Consider the following 23533-nt stretch of genomic DNA (forward strand, 5'->3'; position numbering starts at 1 on the left):
AAGCGTGTCAGCTGAGGTATTGGCATTACCTCCACCATCCGCACCAACCCCGCAAGCAACAGCAAGGACATTTGATCTGAAGATGAAGGATGCTGTTCAGAATTCTGAGGTGATAGCAGGTACACTTTTACTCAATAATGTCAAAGCTAAAGTATTGATTGATTCGGGAGCAACAAGATCTTTCATATCAGAATCTTTTGTTGATAAGCTTCAATGTGAGAAAATGATTATGAGTGAGGTAGTAAATATGGTAATTGCGAACCAAGAGAAGATTCCTGTGAATCAATTTTGTCCAAAGTGTGAGATTGATATTTCGGGGTATAAGTTTTCAGCCGACTTGATACTCTTCAAGTTGGGAGAGTTTGATATAATTTTAGGAATGGATTGGTTAGGAGAGAATAGCGCTCAGATTAATTGTAAGACCAAGAAAGTGTATTTAAAGACAAAGAGTGGAGAGAAGGTAGTATTTAAGGGGCAGAGACAAGAGCAACTATTTCTTACAATTGTTCAGGCTAAGAAGCTACTTAGAAAAGGTTGTGAGTCGTTCCTAGCTTATGTAGTAGACTCGGAAAAAGGCAGCCCCAACATGGAAGATATCCCTGTAGTTAACGAGTTCCCGGATGTGTTTCCCGATGAACTACCAGGCTTACCACCAGATCGACAAATCGAGTTCGAGATCAACCTTGCTCCAGGTACGGAACCAGTTTCAAAGGCCCCATATAGGATGGCACCAGCAGAAATGAAAGAGTTGGCGAGCCAGCTGCAAGAATTGTTGGATAAAGGAGTGATACAACCAAGTACGTCGCCATGGGGAGCACCTGTTCTGTTTGTAAAGAAGAAAGATGGGAGTATGCGACTATGCATAAATTATCGGGAGTTGAATAAGGTAACGATCAAGAACCGCTACCCGCTACCAAGAATAGATGACCTTTTTGACCAGTTGAAGGGAGCAAAATGCTTTTCAAAGATTGACTTGAGATCGGGATACCATCAATTAAAGATCAAAGAAGAAGATATTCCCAATACCGCATTCAGGACCAGATATGGGCATTATGAATTCCTAGTAATGCCGTTTGGACTGACCAATGCTCCGGCCGCATTTATGGATCTGATGAATCGAGTATTTAAGAAGTATTTGGACAAATTTGTCGTGGTATTCATTGATGACATCCTTATTTATTCTAAGTCGGAAGAAGAACATAAGGAGCACCTCTGGATAGCATTGAAGATACTTCGGCAAGAGAAGTTGTATGCCAAGTTTACCAAATGTGAGTTTTGGTTAAAGGAAGTTCAATTTTTGGGGCATGTCATTGGAAATGAAGGAGTTAAAGTGGATCCGGCAAAGATTGAGGCAGTTATTAGTTGGGAGAGGCCAAAGACTCCTACGGAAGTGCGAAGTTTTCTAGGATTGGCAGGATACTACAGAAGGTTTGTCAAGGATTTTTCGAAAATCGCCACGCCATTGACCAAGTTAACCAGAAAGAATCAAAAGTTTGAATGGAGTGCAGAATGTGAGGATAGCTTTCAAGAGTTGAAGCAGAAGTTGGTAACAGCTCCGGTGTTAGTACTACCAGATGATCAAGGGAACTTTGTAATTTTGAGCGACGCTACACATAAGGGTTTGGGTTGTGTGTTGATGCAACACAGTAAAGTGATCGCTTATGCGTCAAGACAGTTAAAACCGCATGAGTTAAAGTACCCGACACATGACTTGGAACTAGCCGCCGTAGTGTTCGTACTTAAGATTTGGAGACATTACCTCTACGAAGAGAAGTGTGAAATCTACACGGATCACAAGAGTTTAAAGTACATCTTTACTCAGAAAGAGCTCAATATGAGGCAGAGGAGATGGCTGGAATTGATTAAGGACTATGACTGTTTGATAAATTACCATCCTGGAAAGGCGAATGTAGTGTCCGATGCTCTGAGTAGGAAGGAGAGACTGAATATGATGATAACATCAAAAGAGTTATCTGAAGAAATCGAGAGATTTGAACTGGAACTTTGTGCTTGCGGAAAAGTTGAGGAAGTTTGTCGTGCAATGACCTTTCAGCCAACACTAGTAGAAAAGATAAAGAAATGTCAAGAAGAAGTAATGGAGAAAGAGAAGAATCAGTTATCTGGAGGGGAGATTAATACTCAAAGGGATGAGCAAGGGATACTAAGGTTTTCATCCAGAATATGGATTCCTCATGTACCTGAATTAAAGAATAAGATCCTCCATGAAGCCCACAATTCGAAATTTTCAATCCACCCGGGAAGCACCAAGATGTATCGAGACTTAAAGAAGAACTTTTGGTGGCCAAATATGAAGTGAGACGTGGCAGAATGGGTTGCAAAGTGTTATACTTGTCAGAAGGTGAAGGCAGAACATCAACGACCAAGCAGATTAATTCAGCCCCTGAAGATTCCAGAATGGAAATAGGAAAATATCGCTATGGACTTTATAGTAGGACTACCGTGAATGAAATCCGGGCATGACGCAATATGGGTTATAATTGATCGTCTTACGAAGTCGGCGCATTTCCTTCCAATAAATGAGAAGTCGTCATTGGACAAGTTGGTTCATCTGTATGTGCTCGAAATCGTACTGAGGCATGGAGTACCCGTATCAATAGTTTCAGACAGAGATCCCCGATTTAACTCGAGATTCTGGAAGTAATTTCAGGAATGTCTGGGCACGAAGTTGAATATGAACACGGCGTACCACCCGCAGACTAATGGCCAGAGTGAAAGGACAATTCAAACAATTGAAGACATGTTACGCAGTTGTGCAATCGATTTTGCAGGAAGTTGGGACGACCATTTGCCGTTGATTGAATTCTCTTACAACAACAGCTATCATTCCAGTATCGGCATGCCACCATACGAAGCTTTGTACGGGCGAAAATGTAGATCACCAACAAGTTGGGATGAAGTAGGAGAAGGAAGAATTCTCAGCTCAGAATTGGTACAACAGTTGCATGACTCGGTCAAGTTAATTCAGAAAAGGTTGCTTGCTGCTCAAGATAGACAGAGGAAGTATGCGGATCCAGCGCGTTAGGATGTTCAATTCCAAATTGGCGAAGCTGTGTTGCTGAAGGTGTCACCTAGAAAAGGGTTGATGAGATTTGGCAAGAAAGGGAAGTTAGCACCTAGATACATAGGTCCTTTTGAGATTTTGAGTCAAGTGGGAAAGGTGGCCTACAAGTTGGCCTTACCACCTCAGTATCAGCATGTGCATAATGTGTTCCATGTGTTGCTTAAGAATTACAATCCTGACGCTAGTCATGTGATAGAATATGAACCTGTAGAAATTCAGGCAGACATGTCATTTATGGAGCAACCGGTTAAAATACTCGATTGGCAAGAGAAAAGCCTTAGAAATAAGTCAGTAAAGTTAGTAAAAGTGCTTTGGAGGAACCCTAAGGTCGAAGAATCGACTTGGGAGTTAGAGTCTGTTATGCGTTCCCGGTATCCTCATCTATTCTCTTAGATTCTGGGGACAGAATCCCTTAAGGGGGAGAGGATGTTACAACCGGTATTTTCATGTAATATTATTTGTGAATTTGGTATAATATTAAAGCCGAATGAAATATATTTAATGATTGTACGTTTGTGTGAGTGAAAATTTCTACATTATAAATTTTCTTTATGTAGTATATGATTTTTCAAAGCAAGAGTTTATTTAATTTCTTTATTTTTGATTTATAAGGAATATTCTAAGCCTTGGAATTTTTTTTTTTAAAAGGTATTTTGTTCATAAATTTTGAAAATGATTTTATAAAGTCTCTAAAAATCCAATTTATTTTATGGTATAAATTTTATAATTTTTGAACTTGTATTTTATTTTATAAAAATAAATCATTATAAATTTTAGTTGTCATATTTAGCAAATTACAAGAAAGCCCTTGCATGCAAACCACCCTCTCATTATTTTCAAGGACAAATAGGACAATTCCAACCCCACTAACTCTTATTTTTCCAGCCAATTTCCTTCTTCACCCTTGCATGCAAAATGAACCAAGTATAAGTGGAGGGATAGTCTTGTCAATTCTCCTTTCCACTCAAATTTTGTCAAATCAAATACAATAAAACAAGCAAAGTGTCATGATCATTTTCATACTCCACCCACACCTCACTCTCTCCTCCCTCCCTTCTCCCTCCTCTCGGCCCTCCTTCCCCCCTCACTCTCGGCTTTTAGCCGAGAACCACCCCTCCCCATTTTTCTTTATTCCTCAACCAAGCTTCTACTATTTATACAAGTAAATATTATTTCCCATACCATGATCATTCATATTTCAAAGAGTTTTGAATAGAAAGTTTAAGTTTTGAAGTTGCATGTTAAGATTCTAGTTGAAACTCAAAGTACAACCTTGATTCTTGTGAGTTTAGGGTTGTTTTTGAGAGGACTACAAGGAATGGAGAAGTGCCAAGTCTTGAGAGGGAAACTCTTGATGATTAAATGGCCATTCCCATCCATTTCATACGGCCATGACCATATGGGAGCCGAATGAATGGTCCTTAAGACTATTCTTGTTGCTTAAATCAATTTTTGCATGATTATGTGATAATGACTTGAATTTTGTGGTGAAAATTTGATAAAACTCTTTGCATGCTAAGTGATCATCTAGATATAGCTTATGCTAGGATTTCATGTCAATTTTATGATAGAATATATGTAGAAAATGTGTTGTTTTGGTTTGCAAAACCCGAAGACATGCATGCATGTGGATTTCTCTTAGAATGTTGTGAGATTTTGATCATTTGGAAAGATTTTGTTAGTGAGCCTTAATTTCAGTAGGAATAATGTGTTAATACTGATTTATGCTTCTTGTTGCATGGTCATAATTCATGATTATCTTTTATAAAAATGCATATCTTGTTGTTTCAAAAGCATGAAGATTTGTGATTTGTGAAGTGTAGTTTCTTTTGTTTTGCCATAATTGTACCTTAGGTAAGGATGATTTCACCCAAGGTTATTTTGAGAATAAGGGAGTTAGTTCAGTAGATTACCATGTTTAAGTCTTGGTTTGAGTATTGGGATGTTGGTAGTTGAGTTTGTCAAGTCAAAACCTTGGAGAAAGGAGAGTTATAGTTTCTGCAGAAAATTAGTTTAGAACCCTGAGGTTTAGAGTGAGTTTTGATCATGTCATTGATGTGCACTTTGAGGCCCAATCCACCAGAAGTTATTATAGGGAGTATATAAAAGGTTTTAGGTGTTGGTTGGAGGTTTGCATGTCATTTGGTTAGGTGCACAAGTACAATAACAAAATCTGTCCAGTAGGGGACAATTTTGTTGCAACTTAGAAATAGGGAGATTTGACCATGTCATGGGTAGGCCCTCATTAGGCCCTGTTGGGCCTTAGTTAGAGGGAGTGTCAGAAAAGTTTTTCCAACCATATTTTATAGGATATGAGTTAAAACCATGTGTCACAAGTTAATTCAAGTCAGGGCGTTTTCTGCCCAGAAAAATAGGGGAACCTTGGACTTCTAGCTTAGGCCCAAGAAGGCCCAAGCCAGGCCCTTGAGCCACATCAAGTTTTTGAGATGCCCTTAGGTCAGGAGAGTCTTGTGTAAAAGTTTTGAAGGAAAACTTGTAGTTTAAGAGTGTCTAATGCACTCAAGAAACCATAGTTGTCATTCTGAAATTTGCACCAGTGAGCAATTTCACTTATCACATAGTTTTAGAACACTTAGAAGTGAGTATTAGGTCGACCACCATAGTTGTAAGATAGTATAAGGTCATTAGAGCAAAAGGCACAAGTGAGGGTCAATAGGTTTTGGATAGTTTAGGAAAGGCACATCGAGTTAGGGAGCCAAAATTAGAAGACCATGTCTAGTTTAGGGACCAAGTGACTTAAGTTGTGAGTTGAGATCATCCAAGCCTAGTGTTGCATTATGGTATATATATGGTGTTATTGGTATTAATATATGATATGTGATTATGTGGCTATGTGTGTACTTTCGTAATTTAAAAGTGAATATAAAATTAGGTGCATATAGGCCTAACTGCCATCCGTGTTTAATTTCAGGTTGTAAATAGGTTAAGTTAGTGAGAATATATTATAATGAGGATTATTATTTATGTAGGATCTCGAGACGAGGGAAAACTTGCCATAAAGGTCGAGTGAAGCTCCAGTTGCTCCTACCAGTCAGACCAGACCAGCCTTTCTCAAGGCAAGTGATTCAACTTGACCTTCGTATCTACTGCTAATAATTCATACATTGCTACAACTATCCCTGTCATTTGATATATTAAATCAAGCGTATCTTACGTTTATCTTTGAATCATATAGAAATGCCATGAACCCTCGAGTACGTATTGCAAGTAGTTCAAAAGTCTTATTCATGATAGTATACTAAACTAATTTGAATACTATGATAAAGGAAAGGGTAGTTACCACTCTTAGTTGATTCTCTTGATTAACATGCTGATGATTCCTAAGTATTGATATCTCATCCTGATACTTGAACCCATATAGAACCTTACCTTGATACCTGAAACCCAGATATTTATCAAAGTTGTCCCTAATTGATTGATACCCCTCTTTCTTATCCTAAAGCTTGTCAATTCTGATATATCCTGAGCTAAAAATCATTTCTTCATACCTTAACACCCTTAGTATTCATGAAGCTTACATCCTTGAAGATCCAGCACTTGAACCTTAATGAGAAACCATTGCTTTAAGCCCAATTTGGCATTTCCCTTCATGATATCCAATAGCCTCACTAAATTCCCTTGTCCAAACTTTGATATATGAAAACCATTCAGTTACTTTAATAGAGTATAGTTTTGTGAATCGTGGCCCTGAGATTTAGTACCATATTTCCCGTGTTTTGAGTTGATCTATAATCCCTTGATAAAAATGTTTACTGTAAAAAGAGATTTTGTCTTAATTCGGCATTAGTTTTTTTTCTTTTGAAATGAATAAAATATGGGTTTTCAGTCCCAAAGGGGGATAAATGTTTTCTTTGAATGGTGGATCTGGACTGAGACGCGAGTCATTTCCACACTTATATTAGGCTTAAAAGTTGCCGAGGGATTCCCATTAATGTTTTAGAACCCAGCGAGGTTCGGGATTACTTCGCGTCTGATCACCGGCTGTAATCCGTAGCGTCCTAAAATGATTTTGATTAAGACATGATTTTTTTGAAATTTGTTTTGATACAAGTAAAAATGATGCCATTACCCAATGTTTTATCTCTCGTTATCTCAGATTATGTCTTCCCATTGACATTCTTTAATTTATATCTCGATTTATGTTTTGTATCGTACTGTTAGCACTTGTTGAGCATTTGGCTCACTTCTTGCTTTACCCTGATATTACAGCTAGCAGCTATGGTTAGATTCAAGCAGACTGCCCGTAAGACCTGTGATGCTGATGCTTATGTTCGAGCTCAGGTAGAATAAGTAATAATAGTTTGTGTGAGGACTCGGTATTTAAAATCAGATGTAATAGTTGGTAGTGTTAGGCTGTTCCAAACCCTAAACTGTAAGATCTTGGAGTTGGTTGTGTATTCTTCTTTTAAAAATGTTGTAATAGTTATATTTAATTTGCTGTTTAAGTTGGGGGCGTGACATTAGCGCCTAGATATATTGGTCCTTTTGAAATTTTGAGTCAAGTGGGGAAGGTGGCTTATAAGTTAGCCTTACCTTCTCAGTATCAGCATGTGCATAATGTGTTTCATGTGTCATTGCTTAAGAAGTACAATCCTGATGCCAACCATGTGATAGAATATGAAACGATAGAAATTCAGGCAGACCTGTCATTTGTGGAGCAACCTGTCAAAATACTCGACTGGCAAGCAAAGAGTCTTAGAAATAAGTCGGTGAAGTTAGTAAAAGTACTTTGGAGGAACCCCAAGGTCGATGAGTCAAATTGGGAGTTAGAGTCTGATATGCGTTCCCGGTATCCTCATCTGTTCTCTTAGATTCTTAGGACAGAATCCTTTAAGTGGGAGAGGATGTTACGACCGACATTTTGTGTAATATTATTTGTGAACTCTGTATAACCTTAGAGTCAATTATAAATATATTTATTGATTGTACATTTGTGTGAATGGAATTTGCTACATTATAAATTGCTTAATTTAAAATATGAATTTTTCAAAGTGAGAGTTTTATTAATTTCTCTTATTCTTGATTTATAGAGAATATTCTTTACAATGGGAAAATTATCTTTTAAAATTATTTCATTCACATATTACAAAATTTATCTCATAAAATTTCTAAAAATACAAGTTATTTTATGGTATAATTTTTATAATTTTGAATTTTTATTTTATTTTATAAAAATAAATCCTTGAAAATTAGTTGTTTAGTAATTAGCAAATTACATGGATACCCTTGTATGCAAATACCCTCCCATTCAACTTAAATGGCTAAAAAGACAATTCCAAACCCACTAACTCTAATTTTACTAGCCAAATTACTTTTTTATCCTTGCATGCAAAATGACCCAATTCTTGCTAGAGGGTTACTTTTGTCAATTACTAATTCTGCTCACATTTGGTCAAATCAAAACCATAAAACAAGCACAAGTTGTCATGATCATTTCATTTTTCACTCCACACACCACCCTCACCTCACTCTCTCATCCCTCTCTTCTCCTCCCTCTCGGCTCAACCCCTCTCTCGGCTTTCCCATAGCCAAAGCCCCCACCCCCCTTCTTTTCTTCATTCTTTTACACAAACATCCATCTTATATTCAAGTAATCTTACTCCCTATATGTTGTTCATATATATTCCAAAATTTTAGAGTGAAAAGTTTAAGTTTTGATCTTGCATGTCATAGTTTTAAATAGAACTCAAAATACAATCTTGATTCTCATGGATTTAAGGTTGTATTATTGAGGGAACTACAAGGAATGGTGAAATGCCAAGTTATGAGAGTGAAGCTCTTGTTTTTAATGGTCATTTCCCTTCCATTTCATTCGGCTATGACCAATGAATGGTTCTTAATGATGTTTCTTTGTGGCCTTGTTGATTTTGAATGTTTATGTGATGATAGATTGGCTTTGGAAGTAAAAACTTGATAAAACACTTTGCATGCTAAGTGATAATTTAGTTATAGTTAATTCTAGTCTTGCATGTTGATTTTATGATAAAATCTATTATGAAAATCATATTATTTTGGCTTGTAAATTCGAAGGCATGCATGCATAGATTCAACTCATGATTTTCAAAAGTTCTTGAGCATTTGGATTGATAATTATTAATAAGATTTAATTTCAGTTGAGTTAAGATATTGATTTTGATTTTTGCTCCTTGATATGTGATTTTAATTCGAATATATATAGAAGATTTAAGTGGTTATTTTCAAAAAGTTAATGACTCGTAATTAGTGTATTGTGTTAACTCTTGTTTTGCTATATTGCACCTTAGGTAAGGATGATCTACACTAAGCCAATATTGAGTGTGGGACTAGTAGTTCCGTAGATTTCCTTGGTTGAGGTTAGGTTTGGGTTTTGATTGATGTTTGGTTGGGTTTGTCAAGTAAGAATCATAGTGGAAAGTGGAGCATTAGATTCTGCAAAATTTCAGTTTGGTACCATGAGGTTTAGAGTGAGATTTGACCTTGTCATTGTCATGCACTTTGAGGCCCAAGTCACCAGAAGTTAGCACTAGGAGTATAAATTAGGTTTTAGGTGTTTGTTAGAGGTTTGTAGGTTTTTTGGTTAGGTGCACGAGTGAAAACACTAAATCTGTCCAGCAGGGGACAGTTTTGCTACAACTTAGAAATGGGAAGTTTTGACCATATCATAGGTAGGCCCTCATTAGGCCCTGTTTGGCCTTAGTTAGAGGGAGTGTCAGGGGAGTTTTTCCAGCCATATTTCATAGGATTTGAGTTAGAATCCTGTGACACAAGTTAGTTCAAATCAAGACCCTTTTCTGTCCCGAAAACAGGGGAAACGTGGACTTTAAGCTTAGGCCTAGGGAGGCCCAAACTAGGCCTTTGAGTCACACCAAGTTTTGGAGTTGACTTATGATCAGAAGAGTCTAGTGTAGAAGTTTTATAGGTAACCTTGAAGTGTAAGAGTGTCAAATGCACCCAAGAAACCATAGATGTCATCCTGAAATCACTATAATGAGCATATTCACCTATCACATAGTTTTAGAGCACTTATGAGTGAAGACTAGGTTGACCACCATAGTTGGAAGATAGTATAAGGTCAGTAGAGTGAAAGGCCTAAGTCAGGGTCAATAGGAATTGGATGGTTTAGTAAAGGCACTTCGAGTTAGGAGGTCAAAATTTGGAGTTTTGTCTAGTTTAGCAACCAAGTGACTTAAGTAAGTAGAGTGAGATCATCCAAGCTTAGTGATGCAATATAGTGTGTGCTATATTATATTGTACTTAAATATGGTATGTGAGCATATGTGGCTATGTGTACTATTATGCTTATAAGTGATTGTAAATATGTGTGTATATAGGCCTAAGTGCCATTGTGTTTAATTTCGGTTTACAAATAGGTTGAGTTGGTGAGAATATATTATAATGAGGTTATTATTATTTGTGTAGGATCTTGAGACGAGGGTAAACTTGCCATTAAAGTCGATTAAAGCTTCCAGTTGCTCTTACCTGCCAGTCAAGTCAAGCCTTTCTCAAGGCAAGTGATTCAACCTACCTTTTTGTTTACACTGCAAGAGTGCGATAACCAGTTCTTATATATGATGCGAGTATTCTAATTCACCTTAATATGCATGAACCAAGTGGTTTCAAATCTATCTTCGTATTATATAAAAATGCCATGAACCCTCAAGTGTTTATTGCATGTAGTTTAACTTTACTTGAAGATTGCTATGCAAGTAAATCAAAATATCATACCATGCTAGTATACCAAAGTAATTGTAATGTTGAACCATGTGTAAGTTATACTCAATAACCTCATCTTGATGCCTAAAAGCCAGTCATTCCTTAAAGATTGTTCATGATTATTTGATAACCCTATCTTTACCCTAAAACATGATACCCTGTTATACCTTGAACTGATGCTCACTTTCTTTATATTTTAATACCTATGTCTTATCGGGAACCATTACCTTGAACCTAGTTTGACTTTGTTCCTTCATACTATCCGATAACCTTGCTAAATCTCATTGTTAAAATATTTGTAAATAGAAACCTTGAAATTCCCTTGATAAAGTATAGTCTAATGGATCATGGCCTTGAAATTTAGTGGACCTATTCCCAGAGCTTCAAAGTTGATCTAGAACCCTTGATTAAGATGTTCACTATTTAAGAAATTAACTGTCAATTAACATCAGTTTTTTTAAATAAAAGGGTTAAAATTTGGATTTCTAGTCCCAAAGGGGGATAAATATTTTCTTTAAATAGTGGATCTGGACTGAGACGCAAGTCCTTCCCGCTCTTAATTTGTAGGCTTAAAAGTTTCCTAGGGATCCCATAAATGTTCTAGAACCCAGCGAGGTTCGGGATTACTTCGCGGCTGATCACCGGCTGTAATCCATAGCGTCATAAAATGGTTTTTGATAAAGAAATGGTTTTGTATTATTGTGTTACAAGTAAGTGATGCCATCACCCAAAAGTTTATATCTTGTTATTATTAGCTCTTCCTTCACATTGTTACTCCTTTATTTCGTTTTATGTATTATATTGTATAGCACTTGTTGAGCATTTGGCTCACTACTTGCTTTCAACCTGATATTACAGCTAGCAGATATGGTTAGATTCAAGCAGACAGCGCGTAAGACTTGTGATGCCGATTCGTATATTCGAGCTCAGGTAGAATAAGTGACCGTTTTGTATGAGGACTCGATATTAAAAACCAGGTTGTAATAGTTAATAGTGTTGGGCTGTTCTAAATCCTAAACTGTAAGATCTTGGATTTGGATGTATTTATTCTTTTGTTAACTATTGTAATAAGTTATATAAAATATATTGTTAAGTCGGAGCGTGACATGCCTTATTCAACCTCTCTTTCCTACTCAAAGCATCAGCTACCACATTTACCTTTCCTGGATGATAATTTATCGAGCAATCATAGTCCTTAATTAATTCCAACCATCTCCTTTTCCTCATACTGCGCTCCTTCTGAGTGAAAATATACTTCAAACTCTTGTGATCCGTGTAGATCTCACACCTTTCTCCGTAAAGGTAATGTCTCCAGATCTTAATTACAAATACTATAGCTGCTAATTCCAAGTCATGTGTAGGATACTCCAATTCATGTGGTTTTAACTGTCTTGACGCATACGCAATCACCTTGTTGTATTGCATTAGCACGCAACCCAGGCCCTTATGTGAAGCATCACTGAAAATCACAAAGTCTCCTTGATCGTCTGGTAATACTAGTACCGGAGCTGTAACCAACCTCTGTTTCAATTCTTGAAAACTATCTTCACATTCTGCATCCCATTCAATTTTTTGATTCTTCCTAGTCAACTTAGTCAATGGCATGGCGATTTTCGAGAAATCTTTAACAAACCTTCTATAATATCCTGCCAATCCTAGAAAACTTCACACTTCCATAGGTGTCTTTGGTCTCTCCCAACTCATAATTGCCTCAATCTTTGCCGGATCCACTTTGACTCCTTCATTTCCAATAACATGTCCCAAAAATTGAACCTCCTTTACCCAAAACTCACATTTAGAAAACTTGGCATATAACTTCTCTTGTCGGAGTATCTCCAATAATATCCATAGATGCTGCATATGTTCTTCTTCCAACTTTGAATAGATAAGAATGTCATCAATGAATACCACTACAAACTTGTCCAAATACTTTTTAAATACCCGTTTCATCAGATCCATAAATGCTGCCGGAGCATTAGTCAACCCAAAAGGCATTACTAAGAATTTATAATGTCCGTATCTCGTGCTGAATGTTGTCTTCAGGATGTCGTCTTCTTTGATCTTCAATTGATGGTATCCTGATCTTAAATTAATCTTGGAAAAACACTTAGCTCCTTTCAGCTGATCAAATAAATCATCTATTCTTGGTAGCGGGTAACGGTTCTTAATTGTCATCTTATTCAATTCTCGATAGTCTATACATAACCTCATGCTTCCATCCTTCTTCTTTACGAATAGAACAGGTGCTCCCCATGGTGACGTACTTGGCCGTATCATTCCTTTGTCCAACAATTCCTGTAGCTGGCTCGCCAACTCTTTCATTTCTGCTGGTGTCATTCTATAAGGTGCCTTCGAAACCGGTTCCGTGCCTGGAGTAAGGTTGATCTCAAACTCAATCTGTCGATCGGGCGGTAAACCTGGTAATTCATCTGGAAACACATCTGAAAATTCGTTGACTAAGGGGATATCTTCCATGCGGAGGCTCTCTCTTTCTAAGTCCACTACATAGGCTAGGAATGATTCGCAACCTATCCTAAGCAATTTTTTTGCCTGGACGATTGTAAGAAACAGTCGCTCTTTCCTCTGACCTTTAAATACCACTTTCTTTCCAATATCTGTCTTTAAATATACTTTCTTAGATTTACAATCTATCTGGGCGTTATTCTTCCCTAACCAATCCATGCCTAAGATTATGTGAAACTTCCCTAACTTGAAAAGTATCAAGTCTGCTGAAAATTTATGCCCCAAAATATCAATCTCACACTTAGGAAAGAATTGACTCACATGAATCTTCTCTTGGTTCGCAATTACCACATCTATTACCTCGTTCAGGATCATTTTATCACATTCCAGTTTATCAATGAAAGTTTCTGATATAAAAGATCTAGTAGCTCCAGAATCAATCAATACCTTAGCTTCAACATTATTCATTAAAAGTTTACCTGCTATCACCTCAGAATTATGAACAGCATCCTTCATCTTTAAATCAAATGTCCTTGCTGTCGCTTGCGGAGTTGCGGTAGATGGTGGAGGTAATGCCAATACCTCAGCTGGCATGCTTGCACTAGTACTTGCCACGTTCATCAAAGCCTTGACTGGTCCGGTTGACTTGCATTCCCTAGCTATATGTCCAGTCTTTCCACACTTATAGCATGTAACTCCCAGCTTCGGTATCTTACACTCGTTAGCCAAGTGTCCCTTCTGATTGCATCTATAGCATGTCATGTTCAATTTATTACACACTCCTGGATGTCTTTTTCCACAATGCTTGCACTCTGGTCTCTGAAATCTATTTTCTCCAACTTGTCTGGTTGTCCCCCTTAGAATCTTGTCTCTTGTTCAAATTTCCCTTCTTCTAAAAATTTCCGCCTTTGTGGAATCCAATCCTTTTCACACTCCTGTCTTGTGAGCTTTCGGCTTCAGACTTCTCTCCATAAAATGGAACCTTTCTCTTCTTGTTATCCTTTTCTTTCCTTGACTGTATCCCATTACTCTCAATCAGAGCATCCTTCTGTACTACTCCAGCATAAGTATCAAGCTCAAACATAGCCACTCTATCTCTGATCCAAGGCTCTAATCCTTATTGGAATCTATTTGCTTTCTCTTCCTCAGTATTGGTATACTTCATCACAAACCTTAACAGCTCCGTAAACTTCTTCTCGTACTCCAATACAGACATACTTCCTTGCTTCAATTCAAGAAATTTAAGCTCCATTTGGTTCTGAATATACTTAGGGTAATACTTTTCCTGGAATAACCTCTTAAACCTTTCCCAAGAAACCGAATGATTTGTCTCCATAGCTTTCACTGAATCCCACCAATAGATGACTTCCCCTTTGAGAAAATAAGTAACATATGGCATCTTCTGATCTTCTCCTAACTGAACCAATTCAAAAACTCTTTCCATTTCCCTAATCCATGTATTATCTATTACCGGATCAGTGGTATCATTAAATGTAAGTGGATTCACTTTCTGAAAAGCTTTGAAAGTAACAATATATCGAGGTGGTACTGGTGGATCAGGTGGTTGGTGTGGTTCACGGCTATCTTGGTTTTCGAATTCTTGTTGAAGAGTTAGTTGTTGTTGAGCTATAGCGTTTGTTTGCTGTTGTAAGGTTTTCATAAGTCGAAGAATATTAGGATATGTGGTAGAAGTTGTTGTCAGGTTCTTCTTTTTAAGTGGCATGATCCTGAAATAAAAGTTATATCAAAACAGGTATGAACAATATAGAAAATTTCATGGTTATGGTGTCACAAGTCATTTCATTCAATCGGGTTTTAAATTAAACAATAAGGGTGATGTATATAAAAACATAAGAACACTTGAAAGCAAATAGAACGATAGTGCATAATTATCGAAATTAGGGTCAAGGTACATCAAGATTGTAATAGAGTCTGAATCTAGGGATAACATGCTTAATTTAAGGAAACAACAGGGAATTCTACAAAGTCCAACAATACCACAACATTAAAAGTAGATAATGGAAAGAACTAAGGCTCCACTTCATCAGAATGGGGTCCAGTAGTCTTCTCTTCACGAAGCGTCTACACAATACACTGGAGCTCGTCCACAATCATCTGGATAATATACTGGCTGGTACGGTCTCGGTACGATGGCATCTTGTTTGACGTGGTTCACGGTTATCTTGGTTTTCAAATTCTTGTTAAAGAGTTAGTTGTTGTTGAGCTATAGCGTTTGTTTGCTGTTGTAAGGTTTTCATAAGTCGAAGAATATTAAGATCTGTGGTAGAAGTTATTGTTGGGTTCTTCTTTTTAGGTGGCATGATCCTGAAATAAAAGTTATATCAAAACAGGTATGAACAATACAGAAAATTTCATGGTTATAGTGTCACAAGTCATTTCATTCAATCGAGTTTCAAATTAAACAATAAGGGTGATGCATATAAAAACATAAGAACACTTCAAAGCAAATAGAACGATAGTGCATAATTATCGAAATTAGGGTCAAGGTACATCAAGATTGTAATAGAGTCTGAATCTAGGGATAACATGCTTAATTTAAGGAAATAACAGGGAATTCTACAAAGTCCAACAATACCACGACATGAAAAGTAGATTATGAAAAGAACTAAGGCTCCACTCCATCAGAACGGGGTCCAGTAGTCTTCTATTCATGAAGAGTCTTCACAATACACTGGAGCTCGTACGCAATCATCTGGATAGTAAACTGGCTGGTACGGTCTCGGTGCGATGGCATCTTGGTTGGTGTGGTTCACGGTTATCTTTGTTTTCGAATTCTTGTTGAAGAGTTAGTTGTTGTTGAGCTATAGCGTTTGTTTGCTGTTGTAAGGTTTTCATAAGTTGAAGAATATTAGGATCTGTGGTAGAAGTTGTTGTCGGGTTCTTCTTTTTAGGTGGCATGATCCTGAAATAAAAGTTATATCAAAACAGGTATGAACAATACAGAAAATTTCTTGGTTATGATGTCACAAGTCATTTCATTCAATCGGGTTTCAAATTAAACAATAAGGGTGATGCATATAAAAACATAAGAACACTTGAAAGCAAATAGAACGATAGTGCATAATTATCGAAATTAGGGTCAAGGTACATCAAGATTGTAATAGAGTCTGAATCTAGGGATAACATGCTTAATTTAAGGAAACAACAGGGAATTCTACAAAGTCCAACAATAACACGACATTAAAAGTAGATAATGGAAAGAACTAAGGCTCCACTTCATCAGAACGGGGTCCAGTAGTCTTCTATTCATGAAGCGTCTTCACAATACACTGGAGCTTGTACGCAATCATCTGGCTAGTATACTGGCTGGTACGGTCTCGGTGCGATGGCATCTTGGTTGGTGTGGTTCACGGTTATCTTTGTTTTCGAATTCTTGTTGAAGAGTTAGTTGTTGTTGAGTTATAGCGTTTGTTTGCTGTTGTAAGGTTTTCATAAGTTGAAGAATATTAGGATCTGTGGTAGAAGTTGTTGTCGGGTTCTTCTTTTTAGGTGGCATGATCCTGAAATAAAAGTTATATCAAAACAGGTATGAACAATACAGAAAATTTCTTGGTTATGGTGTCACAAGTCATTTCATTCAATCGGGATTCAAATTAAACAATAAGGGTGATGCATATAAAAACATAAGAACACTTGAAAGCAAATAGAACGATAGTGCAATATTATCGAAATTAGGGTCAAGGTACATCAAGATTGTAATAGAGTCTGAATCTAGGGATAACATGCTTAATTTAAGGAAACAACAGGGAATTCTACAAAGTCCAACAATACCACGACATGAAAAGTAGATAATGGAAAGAACTAAGGCTCCACTCCATCAGAACGGGGTCCAGTAGTCTTCTCTTCACGAAGTGTCTTCACAATACACTGAAGCTCGTCCGCAATCATGTCGATAGTATACAGGCTGGTACGGTCTCGGTGCGATGGCATCTCATCAAGCTTAGTGTTAACGTACTGAACCAAGGTCTCAAGTCTCACAGTCATCTGCTCCTTAGGCTTTCCTTCATAGTTTTGGCTGTCCAGATACTTGTTCTTCAATCGCTCTAACATTTGATCGTACTTTCCCTGAAGCCTATCGAACTCACGCCTCAACTCAGCATACACGGAGAAAGCAATTGTGTCAGACGGTTCAGAAGATGATGAGGAATGCGCCCCTTGCTGCCAAACAATGCATATATATATAAGAGAATTAGTACCGAACGGCTCGAATATCCTATACCTACACTCTCGTATAATATTCTATAAACCTATATACATATATAACCTATTTGGGCGGTCCAGGGACTCTAAACCGTAGCTCTGGTACCAAAACCTATCACGCCCCAAACATTTACAAAAGACAATATACGAGTAATTATATTAGTTAACAAAAGGAAATAAATACATCTGAATCCAAGATCTTACAGTTTAGGGTTTGGAACAGTCCAACTCTATTAACTATTACAACCTGATTCCAATATCGAGTCCTCACACACAAAATCACTAACTACCTGAGCTCGAACATACGAATCGGCATCACAAGTGTTACACGCTGTCTACTTGAATCTAACCATATCTGCTAGCTGTAATATTAGGGTAAGCAAGTAGTGAGCCAAATGCTCAACAAGCGCTATAATATACATAAACAGCAATAAAACATTAAAAATGGAATTGAAAGATTCAACAATATAGTATCAAGAGATAAACTTTCAGGGTGATGGCATCTTTTCTTGTAATAAAACCATTCAAAACCATTTACTTATCAAAAACCATTTTATGATGCTACGGATTACAGCCAGTGATCAGCCGCGAAGTAATCCTAAACCTCACTGGGTTCTAGAACATTAATAGGATCCCTAGGCAACCTTTAAGCCTACAAATTAAGAGCAGAAAGGACTTACATCTCAGTCCAGATCCACTATTTGAAGAAAGTATTTGTCCCCCTTTGGGACTGAAAATCCACTTTTTAACTTTTTATTTTAAAAAAAACTGATGCCAAGTGATGGTTAATTTCTTAAACAGTGAACATCTTTATCAAGGGTTCTAGATCAACTTTGAAGAACAGGGAAAAGGTCCACTAAATTTCAAGGCCATGATCAACTAGACTATACTTTATCAAGGGAATTTCAAGGTTTTTATTTAAAGGAATTTGACAATGAGATTTAGCAGAGTTATCGGATAGTATGAAGGAACTAAGTCAAACTAGGTTTAAGGTAATAGTTCCAGATAAGACATAGGTATTGAAATATAAAGAAGATGAGCATCAGTTCAAAGTACAACATGGTATCATGTTTTAGGGGAAATAATAGGGTTATCAAGCAATCATGAACGACTTTTAAGGAATAGCTGACTTTTAGGTATGAAGATATGGTTACAGAGTATAACTTGCACATGGTTCCACATCACAATTACTTGGTATATTAGCATGGTATGACTTTTGAATTACTTGCATAGAAATCTCCAAGCAAAGTTAAACTACTTGCAATAGATGTTTGAGGGTTCATGGCATTTGCATACAATACGAAAGATAGATTTGAAACCACTTGGAGCATATATATCAAGGTGAATTAGGATCCTCGCATTATATATAAGAACTGGGTTATCACACACTTGCAGTGTAAACAAAAAGGTAGGTTGAAATACTTGCCTTGAGAAATGCTTGACTTGACTGGCAGGTGGGAGCAATTGGAGCTTCACTCGACTTTAATGGCAAGTTTACCCTCGTCTCGAGAGCCTACACAAAATAATAATATCTTCATTATAATATATACTCACTAACTCAACCTAATTATAAACCGAAATTACACACATTGGCACTTATGCCGATATACACATAAATGCTTATAATTACCTTATAAGCATAATAGTTCATATAGCCACACATGTTCACATAACACATTTAAGTACATAATAATATATCCATACACACTATATTGCATCACTAGTCTTGGATGATCTCACTCCCCTTACTCAAGTCACTTAGTTATGCTAAACTAGCTAAAACTCTTAATATCGACCTCATAACTCGAAGTGCCTTTTCTATACCATCAAGTTCTTATGGACCCTGACTTAGGCCTTACACTCTATTGATCTCATACTATCTTACAATTATGGTGGTCAACCTAGGACTCACTCATAAGTGCCCTAAAACTAAAGGTTTAGTGATTTTGCTCATTATAGTGATTTCAGGGTGACACCAATGGGTTTATGAGTACAAATGACACCCTTACACTTCAAGTTTACCTCTCAAAATCTACACTAGACTTTTCTGACCATGAGGCAACTCTGAAACTTGGTGTGGCTCAAGAGCCTAGCTTGGGCCTACCTGGGCCTAAGCTTAAAGTCCAAACTAACTTATAACACATTATTCTAACTCAATTACTATGAACTATGGCTGGAAAAACTCCTCTGACACTCCCTCTAACTAGGGCTAACCAAGGCCTAGTGAGAGCCTACCCATGACATGGTCAAGACTCCTCATTTCTAAGTTGCAACAATACTGTCCCATGCTGGACATATTCTAAATTTTGGTGTGTGCACCTCACTAAATGGTTTGGTTTCTCTAATTTGTGAATTCTAGACTCAATTATACCCCAATTCTTAACTCCCCGTGGCTTGAGCCTAACAATGCCTAAGAAATGCCCATTCAAAATCAACACAAAACTCACATGCAAATCTGGAAAAAATTTCAGGATTCTATCCTAGCCTTTCTACCGTAACTCCCACTTTAAAACCACGAATTAAATCTCAACCAAGGAAAATTTACTACTATAAGACTCTAAAATAAGGCCTCAACCTATAATGGAGATCATCTATGCCCTATAGTACCAACATGCAAAATAAAACTTAACATGCAACTCAAAATGATCACTAAATCAAGTTCGACTAAACAAGAGGGTTATTAGCTCATAAATTCGACTTGAAATATTTTACTACTTCAAAAGATCATGCACGCTACCTTTTAAAAACTAAGATCAAGCATAATATCAATGAAACAATTCGTTTTAAGCACATATAAGGTCGAATTTAACACCAACTAAGCATGCATGTACATTTTCAAAAAGAAGAGCATATATAACATGATTATACTTGAAAATAATGCCCTATCTCTAATATGCAAAGTAGAATATAACTTTACAACTAAAGATCAGTAGCATGCAAAGGTTTTAAAAGAGTTTTATTCATGGAAACACTTAGTTTATGCACCTAAAATGTATATCTCATAAAGAACTCTTTAATCCACATGAATTAAGAGTTTCTCTTTGGAGATCACATAAAATCAAGACATGAAAGCATTAAACTTCATCTCCTAAGCATGGAACTTCTTGTAAGGTGTATATTATATGAATGGGTAATGGAATTACACTAGAATGGAAAGGATTTGATGAAGAAAAATTGAAGGGAATGGGGGAAGGGGCTTCTGCCGAATGAAGAAAAAGAGAGGGGGAAGAGAAAAAATTTGAGAGTGAAAATGATGAGCTTGAGTGAAGTGTGGTTTTGGGTTAACTCCTCTCTTTATGGTTCATCATGCACTAATTCAATAGTGGAATTTGGAATGTACTAAAGTGCCCTTCTCCAATAACCAAGCAAAAGTGCATGCAAGGGTCGTTTAGTCTTTTGGTGGATAGAAGAAGGTTAGTGGGGTTTGAATTGTCTCTAATGCCCTTTAAATTGAATTGGAGGGTATTTGCATGCATGGGAAACTAAGTAATTGGCAATTTAAAAATAACCTAATTTATATAAAATAATTTTTTATAAATATAAATGCACCTCCATAAATCACAAAATAAATATCATAAAATAGCTTATGATTTTAGAAATTTAATGATATAAAATTTGAGAATTTATTGTTAAAAGATTTTTAATATCAATTTTTCATATAAAATGAAGTACTTTTGATTATCATTTAAAAATACTAAATGATAAGATTTTCTTTTCAAAATTTTTTATATAAACTAATACATTAAACACTTAGTTTATAGGCACTCAGTCATATAGATCATCCACATTTATAATTCCACACAATTTAAATTTTAATTATAAACACACAATTATATATAGATAGGGTTTAGAAATACCGGTCGTAACAATTCTGTCTACTTTTTCAAATTTAAAGAATGTTCTAACTTGATAAATATAACAGTGTTTGACTAGCAATGGTGCAGAATAAAATAGTGATAGAAATCAAAATACTAAGTAATAAAAACACAAGCTTTTAAAACTTTCTAGTGGATTTGAAAGTATACACCAGATATATATATATATATATATATATATATATCAATTGAGATCCCTGTGAAGCTTTGAATAGCTCACAACTGCTTTACCAGTTCGAACAAACAAAACTATGAAGAAATGCTTACAGAATACAGCTTGATATGTTTCTCTAAAAATTAGCTTGCTTAGTTAATTTTTCTACTTGCTACACTTGGTTTATATATCATCAAGTTATATGACAATAAGACAAGACAATAAAACAAAATGTATCTAGTCTAAAATCATGCTGCTTCATTACTCTTTGCAATATCTTTGATTGTCTTCACAATTGCATGGAAATGGTAATGCTTCTTTGTTCTCTAACACCTGCAATTAGGCTGCCACATTCCATTTACAAACACCCAACGCATGTGACTGTGTTGTCACTGTCAATGACTATTTAAATTAGATCATCCGTCGGGACATTGTTGATTATCTGTCGGGAGCTTTTGCTGACCATCCGTCGGGAGCCTTTCTGAACCATCCGTCGAGAGCCTTTTCTATCACTTGACTCCATTTCATTTATAAAGAATTACAAGAAAACTTATATTTACAATTAGTCACCCTATTCTATATATCAAATAGTAGTCAACATGACTTATATACTCCTACAGAATCTACACATTATTGCTTGCAGAAATGTGCTACAATCTTATTGTTACATAAGCTACACTCTCGATGGATGTCAAATTGTCATCCATCGGGACTATAAAGTTCATCCATCGGGACTATATTAGATCATCCGTCGAGAGCTACAAAATTTCACTAAGTTAAATCTACTAAGGTGTTTTGTTTAACTTATCATCAAGTTCACAACATATTCCTAACAAACACAAAAAAACAAAAAAATTTAGTGCCAACTACAGAAGCACGGCGCGCTCGTGGTGAGAAGCGGGGTGGCCACGCTGAAACTCCAGTAGCACGGTGCGCCCGTGCTGGTATACTGAGCGGCCGTGCTGGTTTTCCAGAAGCACGGCGCGCCCGCTCTGCCAGGCGGGGCGGCCGCATTGAGTCCCTGTAGTAGAAAAAAAGAGAAGGAAATAAACATAATTTCGCAGACTTCAATACAAAATCAATTTATCAATTTTTACCCGAATTTCCCACCCCCACTTCCCATAATTTACATTCTAAATCAATGCCATTAATCCCATTTCTTTTCCATAACTTATTCTCTTTCAAAATCCTATATATATTCACACTTATACACAAACTTCTCAATCACTTCTCAAATTCTCAAACACAAATCTATCTCATACACTTATCTTTTCTCTAAACTTATTCAATCTCAATAGCACCCAAAAGACAACAAACCCAATTTAGCAGCAGCACCACTGATTCTTCGAGTGTGGGCGCTGTGAGGCCTAGGTTTTCAACTCCTAAGGCTGAGGCAGAGTATACGAGGCTGCTTTCAAGGCGTATAGCCAAGGAATAAAGTTTTCTGCCATCAGGGAGGGATGGTTAGTTATTGGAGATGATTCTGAAGATGGGCTGGGTTGCTTTTTGTGAGACTCCCGCTGCTGTGCCCATGAGTGTGGCTCGCGAGTTCTACGCGAATGCAAAGGCGGAGAAGAACAGTTTTACTGTGGTTAGGGGGTTGATTTTGGAGTATAGCACTGAGGCTATTCATAGGGTGATTGAGCAGCCCGAGAGGAGGCCCGGTCAGGATAACTGGAACGAGAAGATGGAGCATGATTTTAATTTGGATTTGATCATTGCGACGCTGTGTGTACCTGAGACTCACTGGAAGTTCAAGAAGGGCATGAATGAGTATGCCACTTTTCCTGCCTCCTACATGAACATGTTTGCACATGCATGGAATTCCTTTATTTGTGCCAACATCATGCCATCTTCTCACGTGCATGATGTTACTGTGGAGCGTGCACGGTTGTTTTGGAGGATTCTTCAGGGAGACTATGTGGATCTTGGGATGGGGATTCATCAAGGGTATTATGAGATTTTTATGAGGGAGTACTACAGGTTTTATACCCGTTATGTCTATTGTGATGAAGCTGTGTATGG

The sequence above is a fragment of the Apium graveolens genome, chromosome 11 (assembly GCF_009905375.1).
Source record: "Apium graveolens cultivar Ventura chromosome 11, ASM990537v1, whole genome shotgun sequence".
NCBI classification, from domain to species: Eukaryota; Viridiplantae; Streptophyta; class Magnoliopsida; order Apiales; family Apiaceae; genus Apium; species Apium graveolens.